Source organism: Hemitrygon akajei, chromosome 11 (assembly GCF_048418815.1).
Source record: "Hemitrygon akajei chromosome 11, sHemAka1.3, whole genome shotgun sequence".
NCBI classification, from domain to species: Eukaryota; Metazoa; Chordata; class Chondrichthyes; order Myliobatiformes; family Dasyatidae; genus Hemitrygon; species Hemitrygon akajei.
In genome coordinates, this window is record NC_133134.1 from 145,250,863 (window position 1) to 145,262,730 (window position 11,868).

An 11,868-nucleotide genomic window follows, 5' to 3' on the forward strand; every position below is an offset into this window, starting at 1 on the left:
TTCAGGCAGATGGGGCTCATCAGCTATGGTTGGCAGCTCATCTAGAAGAAAAACTCTGATCTCCACTGCCTTGGGGCTATACCTACCAATGGGAAAGGCTTCGGGAGTAAATCCTGAGGAAAAACCCAGAACTGGATTTTAAATACAGTCCTTCATTGAGTTAAATGCTGACTGGCAACTTCTGCAATGTCACTGGTGCCAAACTGTATCAGTTTCTACCAATCCTTTGGATTCATCAGCTGCATAGAGATGGGGAGTATGCTGCATAGGCAACAGCTTGTTCTCCATATTGTATTGCCCTGGCTTGCGTATCACATATATAGCTAGGATGCCACATCCATCTTTGATCCCAACCAATGGAGGCCTGCGCTTTTATATTACCATATTTCATGATGATATCATAGGAAACCATTGAGCGCACTGTCAAAGCTTGATCTCATAGTAATACCTTTCGCTCAAATTATTTCCTTTCTCCTTTACCTTCACTTCCACTTTCTTCAAATGAAAAGCTTAGCCAAGGGAAGCCCCATTGGTAGGCTTTGCTGGTCTCTTTGAAGGCTGTGTAGAGTAATCCCTGCTTCATATTTTCAGTGATGACAGTGTTCTGTATCCTATGATTTTAAAACCGTTTTGTATTTTCTTCCCCATGAATCTCCCTCTGTTTACTTTTCCCTAGACAGATCATTTGTAATTAACCAATGTTCACTACCCTTCTTCAGGTGGCAGCACCACCTTGCATCTTCTAGAATATAGAACAATCAGCATTACAGCACAGTACAAACCCTTTGGTGGATAATGTTGTGCCGACCTTTTAAGTTACTCTAATCATTCCCTCAGACATAGCCACCATGTTTCTTTCATCAATGTGCCTATCTAAAGTGTTTCTTAAATGTTTCTAATGTATCTGTTCCTACCACCACCCAGGCAGTGCATTCCAAGCACCCACCACTCGCTGCGTAAAAATGTCTGACATCTCCCATAGTTTCTTCCAATGGCGTTAAAATTATGCCCACTTGTATTAGCCATTTCTTCCCTGGGAAAATGTCTCTGGCTGCCCACTCTGTCTATGTCTCGTGTTGTCTTGTATACCTATATCAAATCACCTCTCATCCTTCTTCACTCCAAAGAGAATTGTCCTAGTTTGCTCAACCTATCTTTATGTGACATGCTCTCCAATCCATCCAGATCCTGGAAAAATTCCTCTGCACCATCTCTGAAGATGACTCATTCTTCTTATGTGTGGCAAGTTGATAGAGTTGATAACATTTTTCTGGTACATTTGATTAATACATTAGTCTGATCCTTGCAATCAAACAAAACTCAAATGGTTCCTCATTTGTGCTGCAAATTTCCACCCTACTTTCATGCGTATGTAGAGAAGGGGCCTTGTAGCGCAGGAGACCCAGGTTCAGTCCTAACTTCTGATGCTGTCTGTGTCCAATTCCTCCAAGTGCTGCAGTTTCCTTTCTCAGGCTAAAGGTGTGTGGTTTAGTGGGTTAATCAGATGCTGTAAAATTGCCCTTCTGTAAATGGCTGGCAAAAGAATTGTGATGGAGCAGTGAGCATGAAAGAGAATAGGTCATGGTGCAATTAGTCAAAGAATGGCATTGATGGGACTGGTCTGAAAGCTGACATTGACTCAATGGACCAAATAACCTCCTATGTCATAAGAAAATATAAAACATATGAACAGGAACTCATACTGTCCGTCTCTGGCTCTTCATTCTTCACTTGTCTTCTCAATCTATCATCTTTATGGTTCGACATCCCTTACAAATCTTTTCCATCTTGATGTGTCTTGTAACATTCTGTAACACATTCATTCCATAAACAATTCTATAGGCTCATCTAGCTCCATCATGGTACTAGCCTCCCCATAATTGAGGACATCTTCAAAATGCTATGCCTGATGAAGGTAGTATTCATCATTTGTCACATTTTTGTCCGCAGAATTTCTGCTCACTGGATTTTTGTTTGGTGGTTTTTTTTTTTTTTGCAGCATTCTCTGTAAACTCTGGAGACTGTTATGGGTGAAAGTCTTTGGAGATTAGCAGTTTCTGAGATTTTCAAGCCACTCCATCGAGCACCAGCAAACATTTCACAGTCAAATCCACTCAGATCACATTTCTTTCCATTCTGATGTTTGGTCTGAGCAACATCTGAAGCTCTTGACCATGTCTGCATTGTTTCTCGGATACTCAAACACTCTGTCTGGCACCTAAAAGCCACTGAGACATATTCCTTTCTTCAAATCTTTCAGCATCCCGTAGGAACCATTCTTTGTGTTCATTCCTCCAGTTAAACCAGAATCCATTTTCTATCTTGCAGCATCTTTACATACAACTACAGGAGACACGATATCTGACCTCTTATCTTTCCCTTCTCACCATCCAGGGACTTAAACAGCCCTTGCAGGTGAGCAGCGATTCAGTTAAACTTTTTCCAAACTAGTGTACTTCAGTTTCAATACCAATGTATGTTGAGTGACAACTTTGTAGAACCCATTGCTTAGTTCATTTTATCCCAACTAGTAAATCTGAGCTTCCAATTGCCTGTCATTTTAATTTTCCTTCCCATTTCTGTTCTAACCCTCAAAGCTGCTACGTTGGTTGACTCTGTGGTTAAGAAGGCATACGGTGCATTGGCCTTCATCAACCGTGGGATTGAGTTTAAGAGCCGGGAGGGTGTGGTTCCAAGTGTGGTTTTGCTAACATCTTGTATGGTTGTACAGTAACAACAACAAACCAATTCTTGTTCTCAGTGCCCTGATCAATGAAGGTAAGCATGCCATACACTGCCATGTTACCTCTGTTCGAGAACTATGATTCATACTTATAAGTCTCTGTTCTACAATACTCCATAGGACTCTGTTATTAATTGTGTATGTTTTGCTCTGACTTCCCAAAATGCCACTTTACACTTGTCAGGTAAAGCTATATAAGACCCTGGTCTGACCCCACTTGGAGTACTGTGCTCAATTCTGGTCAGTTCACTATAGAAGGATGTGGAAACCATAGAAAGGGTGCAGAGGAGATTTACAAGGACGTTGCCTGGATTGGGGAGCATGCCTTATGAGAATAGGTTGAGTGAATTGGGGAGCGATGGAGGATGTGAGGTGACCTGGTAGAGGTGTACAAGATAATGAGAGGCATTGATTGTGTGGATAGTCAGAGGCTTTTTCCCAGGGCTGAAATGGCTAGCATGAGAGGGCATAATTTTAAGGTGCTTGGAAGAAGGTTCTGAGGAGATGTCAGGGGTAAGTTTTTTATGCAGAGTGGTGAGTGTGTGGAATGGGCTGCCGGCAACGGTGGTGGAGGCAGATATGATAGGGTCTTTTAAGAGACTTTTAGATAGGTACATAGAGCTTAGTAAAATAGAAGGCTATAGGTAAGCCTAGTAATTTCTAAGGCAGGGACATGTTCAGCACGGCTTTGTGGGCCAAAAGGCCTGTATTGTGCTGTAGGTTTTCTATGTTTCTAACCCTTTTTTCTTTGTCCTTTTTACACTGTTCCAGCAAAAGTTCACATCATCTGAACAGGCACTGTTTACTCAGGGGAGGGAAGTCTAAAACTAGAGGGCAAAGGTCAAAGGTGAGAAAGGAAAAGGATCTGAAAGGGCAGAACCACCAGAGGAAGTGGTAAGGTGAATTCAGTTACAACGTTTGAAAGACTGTTAGAAACGTGCATGGAGCAGGGGTTCCCAACCTTTTTAATGCCATGGATCCCTGAAACCCTGGTTTAAAGGCATAAAGACCAAATATAGTGAACTTGGCCCAGCTGAAGTAGCCAACCTGGTCAGCATAGATGGGTTGAGCCAAAGGGCCTCTTTGCATGCTGTGTAGTAGTATAATTCTTTCACTTTCACTCAGTTTGCATTCCCTCCAGAAAGATATCTATAATAAAAAACCCTTCAGCACCTCCCTCAGACAAAACCACCATGATATGCCTCATTGAGTCTTCCACAGACATTCCCTCTGTACTCCCTTCCTTTCTCAATGACCTCAGATACCTGTGTTTTTCTAACACTTCCTTAATCTGATGGAAGGTCATGCACCTGAAATCTTACCTCTATTTATATCTCTACAGATGCTGCTTAACCTATGGAATATTCTGAGCATTATTTCTCCTTTTGCTTTAGAATTCAGGCATCTTTATTTTTTTCAGCCTGTAAAAAAAGTCTTTAGTTTTTATATCACTCAAGTAGATCTAGAATATTGCATGCCACTCATACAGATGCTATCACACTTAAGGCAAAGACTGAAGTTAGTAAATTGCAGAAGGTTTCTCCAACAATTTGCTATGGCTTGTGTTTTATTTATCAAAAAGATCATAATCTCCCTCTTCATATACACAAACTGACATGATTATTCCTGGTTTGAGCATTTATGTGGAAAGGGTAATCCAGTACAGTCCGTGAATTCCCTCTATAATTGTTCGCATTTTTATTTTAGTAATTGGGTTCCTTCTCGCCTCTCCAGGCGCCAGCTCTCCTCGGAGCTATTAACCAGGTCAAACAGGCTTGTCCCACTCCCGCAGTTCGCGTAATTGCCTTTTTAAAGTATATTATCGGACTCTTTATTATCCTGTCATTTTTCGCTTGCAGGCTCTCCAGAGGGAACGAAAGTGAATGAACTTCAGCATTTGCGGTTCCGTCCACCTGCCGCTCTCGGGAAGAGTGCTTGTTCCTAGGTGCACTGTCATTTAGGGGAATTCAAACCGGCTTGTTCTAAAGACTACAGGCTTCCGCCAAGCTTTAAATCGATGCTCGTAATAATAGTTAACAACAATATTAATAATTAACTTACAATTTTAACAGCGGGCAGCACATGTATCTCGTTTGGCGCTGCTGGCTCGTATTTGTTAGCTATTGGACCGAAGTCGCTTTCTAAGAAATGACCGTACAGTCACCACCTACTGTTGTGGCAACAAACATTCTACCGTACTGACAACGTATGGGGCACCTCCTAAAAAACAAACGGGTTGCAGAGTTTTCTATGTCTGAGAATGGAGTGCTTGCGGTAAGAGGGTTTACAGTAAACCTCAAACAATGAGGGGAGTCTGTCTAAGGACCGGACGCTTCGTTCACAATGTGCAACCTGCGCCAAATCCTCGTCTATTTTTCATTGACAATCGGCTACAGTATTTTCCCCGGGCCAGGGAGATGCAGTGCCTTTAAAACGGCGCGTCATTTCCGTATGAATTGTAGTTTTGAACAGTTTGTTAAGGCAAGGGCTCGGGTTACCTTTAAGACGTTGGACTAGACACTCTTTAAAGACCTAATGCTCCCGGACGACCATTCAAGGAATTTGGTTTTCACTTTTTAAAAAAGTACATAAAGGAAGGTTCGTGGTAGTTTTCCGACAGGCTCTTAGTGTAGGAGAACCCTTTTTCAACGCTGTTAAAGTTTGCAGAAAGCGTGTTACGATAAATAGACCGCGCAGGAGTGCGAAGCTTTGTAAAATGGGAAATGCCGGGAGGAGAGTGAAAAAGATCAAACCACTGCAACCAAGGGATCTGAAGTCTGCGGAAGCAGGAGACAAGCAGCGTGGGTTTCCGATCCTCTGCCCCGGCCTCTGGCATCACAAGCCTGTTCTTGACTCTGTGACTGAGGGGTAAATTAGCAGGCGAACAAGCAAGTGAGTGCATAGTGACTTCTGTAAATTGGGGGACATCCTCCAGCGTTAGAAGGGATTAATCTACACGCAGTGTAAGTAATTTTCAATGATGCACGTTTAGAGTAACACATACAAACTGCCGGAGGAACACAGCAGGTCTATGGGAAAGGAATAAACAGTCGATGTTTTAGGACGAGACCCTTCTTCAGGACTCGTGTTCACGTAATTGTTTGCTGCTTCGCATGTCAGGCAAGTTTTCGTTTGCTTAACATTGACTTTCCCAGCGCTAATTCTTGCGCAACATCTTCCAAAATAGTTCCTGGCCCATTTAAGTTCCGTATACATCTTTTACACTAAACGCATTACTGTGCGAAAGAAAAACACGCGGGTTAATCGTGTTTTCACAGGGAAATGTTGTAAAGGCGCAAAAGTTGATGGCGCAAAATTTGAACAGTTTCAGGTGGTATTCTGGTGCCAAGGTCTCAGTAAAACGAGGTAAGCATTCTTCCTTTAGGGGATTTTAATCTTACTTTTCAGAGTGTCAGTTCAGAGCGTTATGAAAATGTTCCTTGATTGAAGTAAATGTTTGCAATGCCCCTGTTTACCCGCTGAGAGAAAGTTTTGAACATTGAAGAACGATTAAGTACATTGGCTTGAAATCTTAAAGGTGATTTGTTTGCGTCTGCCTTGCAAGCCATGCACGGGAACCAAAACCGTTCAGTTCGGCCCTATGACTTAAACTTCGTAAGAGTGGCTTAAACACGATAATTAACGTTAATTAAGATGGAATTTAAAAGAAGAATCTATTAGTACTAGCTGTACAATAATCACCTAGGTGAACCAATTTATTTCAAATACGAAGAAATGTTTAACTTGAGATGTCTACCCTGTGAGTACGCTTTGACTTTCCACTCATCACGCGGATGCATTAGAGCGTATCACGACACTCTCGTCTGATGTAACACTGTGCCTAACCAATTAGTCCTAAACTCTGCCGCCAGTTTAAACTTTAATTCAAAGATCTGGGTTCATCGAAGTTTTGAATGTACCTTTCAAAATGTATTATGAGAATTGATTAAGTTGCGATGTAGGTCGCGGTGAAGAAAAAAAAAATAAGATGAGCTATTAACTTTTTGAATGATTTCGAAATGGTTGCAGAGACTGATCAACTGGCTGGTGAATACTGCGTTTCCAGAGTATCTACCTAATTGACACTTTGAACCAAAGAACAAAAAAAAATTCGAATGGCAGATGTGTCTTTCACCGTGTTCATCCAGGGAGAAGGACCATTGGGGTTCGATATTTGGGTTTACGGATTATTCGCTGTCAAATGCTGATCCATACATGCAAAATACCTTGCTTATACTTGAGGGTTATCGGCAGAGCAGTGTGGTCACATAAAGCTTAACTCCAGGCTTGCGAGAGAAAAGCGAGCGAGTCGTTCCAACGAAAGGTTATCAGTCTGAAACGTTCATTCCGCTCTTTCCTTCCACAGACGCTGCCCGACCAGCTGAGTAGTTCCAAATATTACTGTTTGTTGTGGTGTAAGTGAGAAAACGACCCACACCTCTTCTTGTACCGCACTGGTACATTTACAAACTAACTTTCGGGTTACATTTAAACAATGTCTATGATAATGCTAAAGTTAGTGTGTGGAAATCTCTTCTGAAAGGCAACCAAGGTTTCGCCCCCCCCCACCCCCAACGACGGACACCATAAACAACACGGTGGATTAGTTGACACGCCTAGTAAATTGAGTCCGTCTTTAGTACATTATGAAAGATCGGTGACATGAGAATCTCCGTTTGAAAATAAAAAGTTGTTCACCCGCTTGGGAAGAATGCAAGAAATCGAAAGAACGGTTCTTACTTATTTATTTCGAATTGCGAAAGTACGACCACGGTATTCAAGTCTTTCCAGACACGAGGCAGCAAAACCTCCAAGTTGGAAGGCTTACGTACCGTTGTCGATTCCTTTGCCTGTCCAGTGAATCTCAAAATCGGAATTATAGTTTGAAAATCAGGGACCGCGGGAATTCCCGAGCAACACCAGATATCCTAGGTCGTACAGAAGGTAAGTGCGTGCTCCGGGTCTTTTTTTTTTATTTGTTAGAATTATCTTCCCATTAAAGTAAAATCCAATATATTCAGCTGCAAGATATGAGGAATTCAAACAGAATTATAAATTAATTTCAGTCAAACAGCATAAGCCGAATCCTCGCCTCTTACAAAGTTAAGGAAATGCCGTCTCATTCCGCAGGAGCTAGAAGAGATTAAGTTTATTCAGATAGCTATATTGCGAGCAGTTAAAGGCATACATAGTGGCCCATATTACACCATCTGGCCTATTTATTTCAGCAGATGCTGACATGCCATGCGTTGCAATGTGACAGTTGGACTCTTGGACCTAGCGCGGCGTGCGGACTAAAACATTTCTGGGCTCTGAGGCGAGCTGCAGCAACAATGACCTTGGCAGGCAAACTGCAAACGCCTGCTGCTGCCTACAGAATGCTCTGTTGGAGAGTGATGACTTCATTTAAACACAACGTGGGGGTTTAATACCTTTTACCAAATTATCCCTAGCAGATGTGTCGTTAAAGTTGTCCTGCTGTAGCTGTAGGATGAGGTGCAGGTTACTTGGCGTGTTCTGTCACGTGATTGGGGCTTTCCGCCCTCGTCGTTTTATCTCGCTATCGTCTAATAAAGTCTCCCACGTGACACAAACTTCACGTTTCAAGGTAAAGATCATTGATCCCTCGAATCGCTCACTGCCTTGTGTTCTAGCGATAAATTCTGCCCAGCCCGCTGAGTATCATGATGTTTGCTACTTACGTTTTGTGGGTGTTTGGGAGTCTGATACATTGCTCAAGAAATTGATTTTAGACGAATTCACTTTAAAGGCCCTGTGAGGCCGTAGTTTATACGTTCACTATTGCAAGGATTAGGTGTGAAACAAAAAAACACACACACACCGGGTGTATATTTACACCTTTCAAATGAGTGTTATTCTGTGTCAACACGACGATGCTCAGTTTCCATACAATGCAGATTGCGTCTTTACCCGAGTTTAGTGTAAATGCCGCCTGACTTCAGAATCAAGTGACCTCCCAACCACCGGCGCAGTGTGAAATCCGTTTGACAACATATCTGGTGCAAAATAAATGACTGGACTTCTTGAAGATAAAAAAAAAATCTTAAATTCATTTTATCATTTGTCCAGACAAATCAAGTGTCGAGGTATGGACGTTCTGGCCACTCTTGCTCCCGGCGGTTTCCGACACAGTACCCGTGAAATGTGTTGGGATGTTGAGAAGATGGCTTTATGCGGGGGTTTGGGGGTGTGTGTGTGTGTGGGGGGGGGGGAGGTAATTTCTCTGAGGCTGCTAGCAGCTCTGCATCGGATTCTCAGATGCTCCTCAAATCTTCTGCAACTAGATTTCACCAGATTTCTTGCTACCTATTTGTTGGTGGTTTTATGGTGTCTAAAACTCTTTGTGATGAAATGGTTTAAGCGCTATTTTGAAACATAGACGTTTGAACGGGTCATCTTCAGATCCTATGGTTATTTTCATGTTTGATATGGGTTATTGTTGAAAACAGACGATTTTTCTTCAAATGCGGCTCAGTTTTGCTGGCAGGTCTGGTAATTTAATTCCGAGAACCATCATATTCCCTTTAAAAAAAAATGATAGCGTTGAGTCAGAAGCCTGCACTCAAGATTGCACAAGGGGTCATGGAGACAGTTTTCCCCCCAAGATGACTAGAGTGTATGCGGTCTAGAAGTTATAAATCTAGAGGTGTTGGTTGAGAAAAAGCCGCTGCGCTGTGGTGGCAAGCGTCTGGAACGTGGGCTGCTCGATTTGATAAAGATATACACGGAAGAATGCAAAACCCTTAAGATATGTGGACAATACAATTTAGATTAAAATCTGCTTCTCAAACGAATTGATTTTTGTTATACTGTGGGGTGGGATGCAGTTTCAGGGATTGGGGGGACAATGCAACTTGAGCTGAAGGAAATCCTATTGGTATGGTTAAATCAGCTCAACGTTCGATCAATAAACATTTTGATGAATCCGGCGTATAATCCTCAAACGAGTTGTTAGACTGAACTATAGATCATTGCTTAAGGCAGAGCTTTCATTTACACATTGAGCACCAATTTCCACAAAACGCGAACTTTGTTTTATTACTATTTATTACCCGTCAGAAACAAGGGTGTATTGTTTCATTGGGATCCCGTAATTAAAAGAAGCGCTGACCGAGAAAGCAAAGATTGTTCACTTTATACACGGGAGAGAGAATCTACAATTCCAAATTAAATTCACTTCAAGTAATGAAAAGGGGTCTCAGCCTGAAACGTCGACTGCACATTTTCCTCCATAGATGCTGTCTGATCTGCTGAATTCCTCCAGCATTTTGTGTCTGTTGCTTTGGATTTCCAGCATCTGCAGAATTTCTCGTGTTTATAATCGTAACTCTTCGTGTTTCCAGAATGTAGGAGCTTGTCTCGTTTCATTAGCATTTTTTTTAATAACTATGTGCTCTAATTCATATGTTGCTCTGTTTTGACAAGGTGAGCAACGATGTTACAATTTTGCACAGTGGAGGAGAATTGCCCAAGTAACCTCCAAATGCTCAGTCTGCGAAATCAGTTGTGAAGTTTCTCGTTCTGCAATAATATGGGGAAGAGAAAAAAGATAATTTCACAATGAATGAAAATTTACTGATGCTTGCTATTTTTGTATTCAAATTTCAGTTTAAATATATCGGAAGGATGGATGATGGTGGACTTAGTTATTTAGAGTTACCACGATCTCGAGCAATTTCTGTAAAACAATTCGACACCAATAGACCAAAATACGTTAAATATCCGTTATATATGTTGGATAGCTTTTAAATTACTTTAATAAAAGTGGATTGTTTTCTTCACAACTAGGCATAATGCATTTAAAGAGAAGGATATGAATTGTCACTGATCTGGTATTTTAAGTGTTTCTTGCTTTGCTGATATTGACTAATTTGTTGAATATTTTTCCCTTTGGAGAACTTTATAATCAGTTTGTGTGATTTGGATTTCACCTTACCTACTGGATCTGGTTGGTAATGTATTACCATTAAAGAATAGAAGTGTGGGGATGCCATTAAATGATCAAAACGGCTAGCATTATTATTAACCAAGAAGGAACATGCGCAGAATAAATATGCTACAAATCTGTTAAGCAATGTGGGCTATCAAGTAATTACAGTACATCATACACAGAATGCTGGAAAAACTCAACAGGTCAGGCAGCATCTTTGGAAACGAATAAAAAGTTGTGTTTCAGGCCCACAGGGTCTTGGCATGAAATGTCATCTCATTATTCATTTTTATAGACGCTACCTGACTTGTTGAGTTCTTCCAGCGTTTTATATACTTTGCTCTGGATTTCCAGCATCTGCAGAATCTCTTGTGTTTATAAATTGCATTATAAAAGTTTAATGAGCAGGTATTTTTCTGCTAAGTAATGCAAAATCTCTTCACACTACTTCTGTTTTTAATCCTTAGTTCATTATGAGCAGACATTAGGGTAACTGCAGAGAATTTGGTTGATACATAAGGAATTGATTGATCCCAATGTTTTTTTATGGTGTTGTTTATACTTTTATACATAAATACAAATAAATTCTATATGAACATGATTAAGATTTGTTATGCATATATGTACATATATTTTGATGGATAAAACTTTGCCTGAGAATGGCAAATAGTGCATCTTTGATCTACTGGATTGTAAGTTCTTCCATGGGAAAAGGTTTTAAACTGCCATTGCTAACAGAAAGGTCAACTGGCTTAAGTACAACTTAACAGAAAACCATGAAAGTTCAACCAAATATAACTATAGGAATTTTAGACAATTTGCTTCTTCGTGCAAGTTTTGCATTTGTACTGTCTGTGCTATTAAATATGTAATGACTAGGGAGTATTTAATTTTACTCATTTAAGTATTTGGGACTACTGTACCCAAGAAATTCTGTTTACTCAGATTGTTTCTGCCAAATTAGTCGTTGGATGAAAACGAGTAGTTTCTCTTTGTTGGTGTTATAAAAAGAGGATAAACATTAAGGCAGGCTTTTTATGAGGTTTACAATGGAGGACAGAAAATAATATTGGGCAGAGGAAAATTGTTTATGAAGAAAATCAGTCAAAATGTAGACTTTGAGATATAAAATACTATATTTCTGTTTACCTGAAAATATAACACCCATTTAATA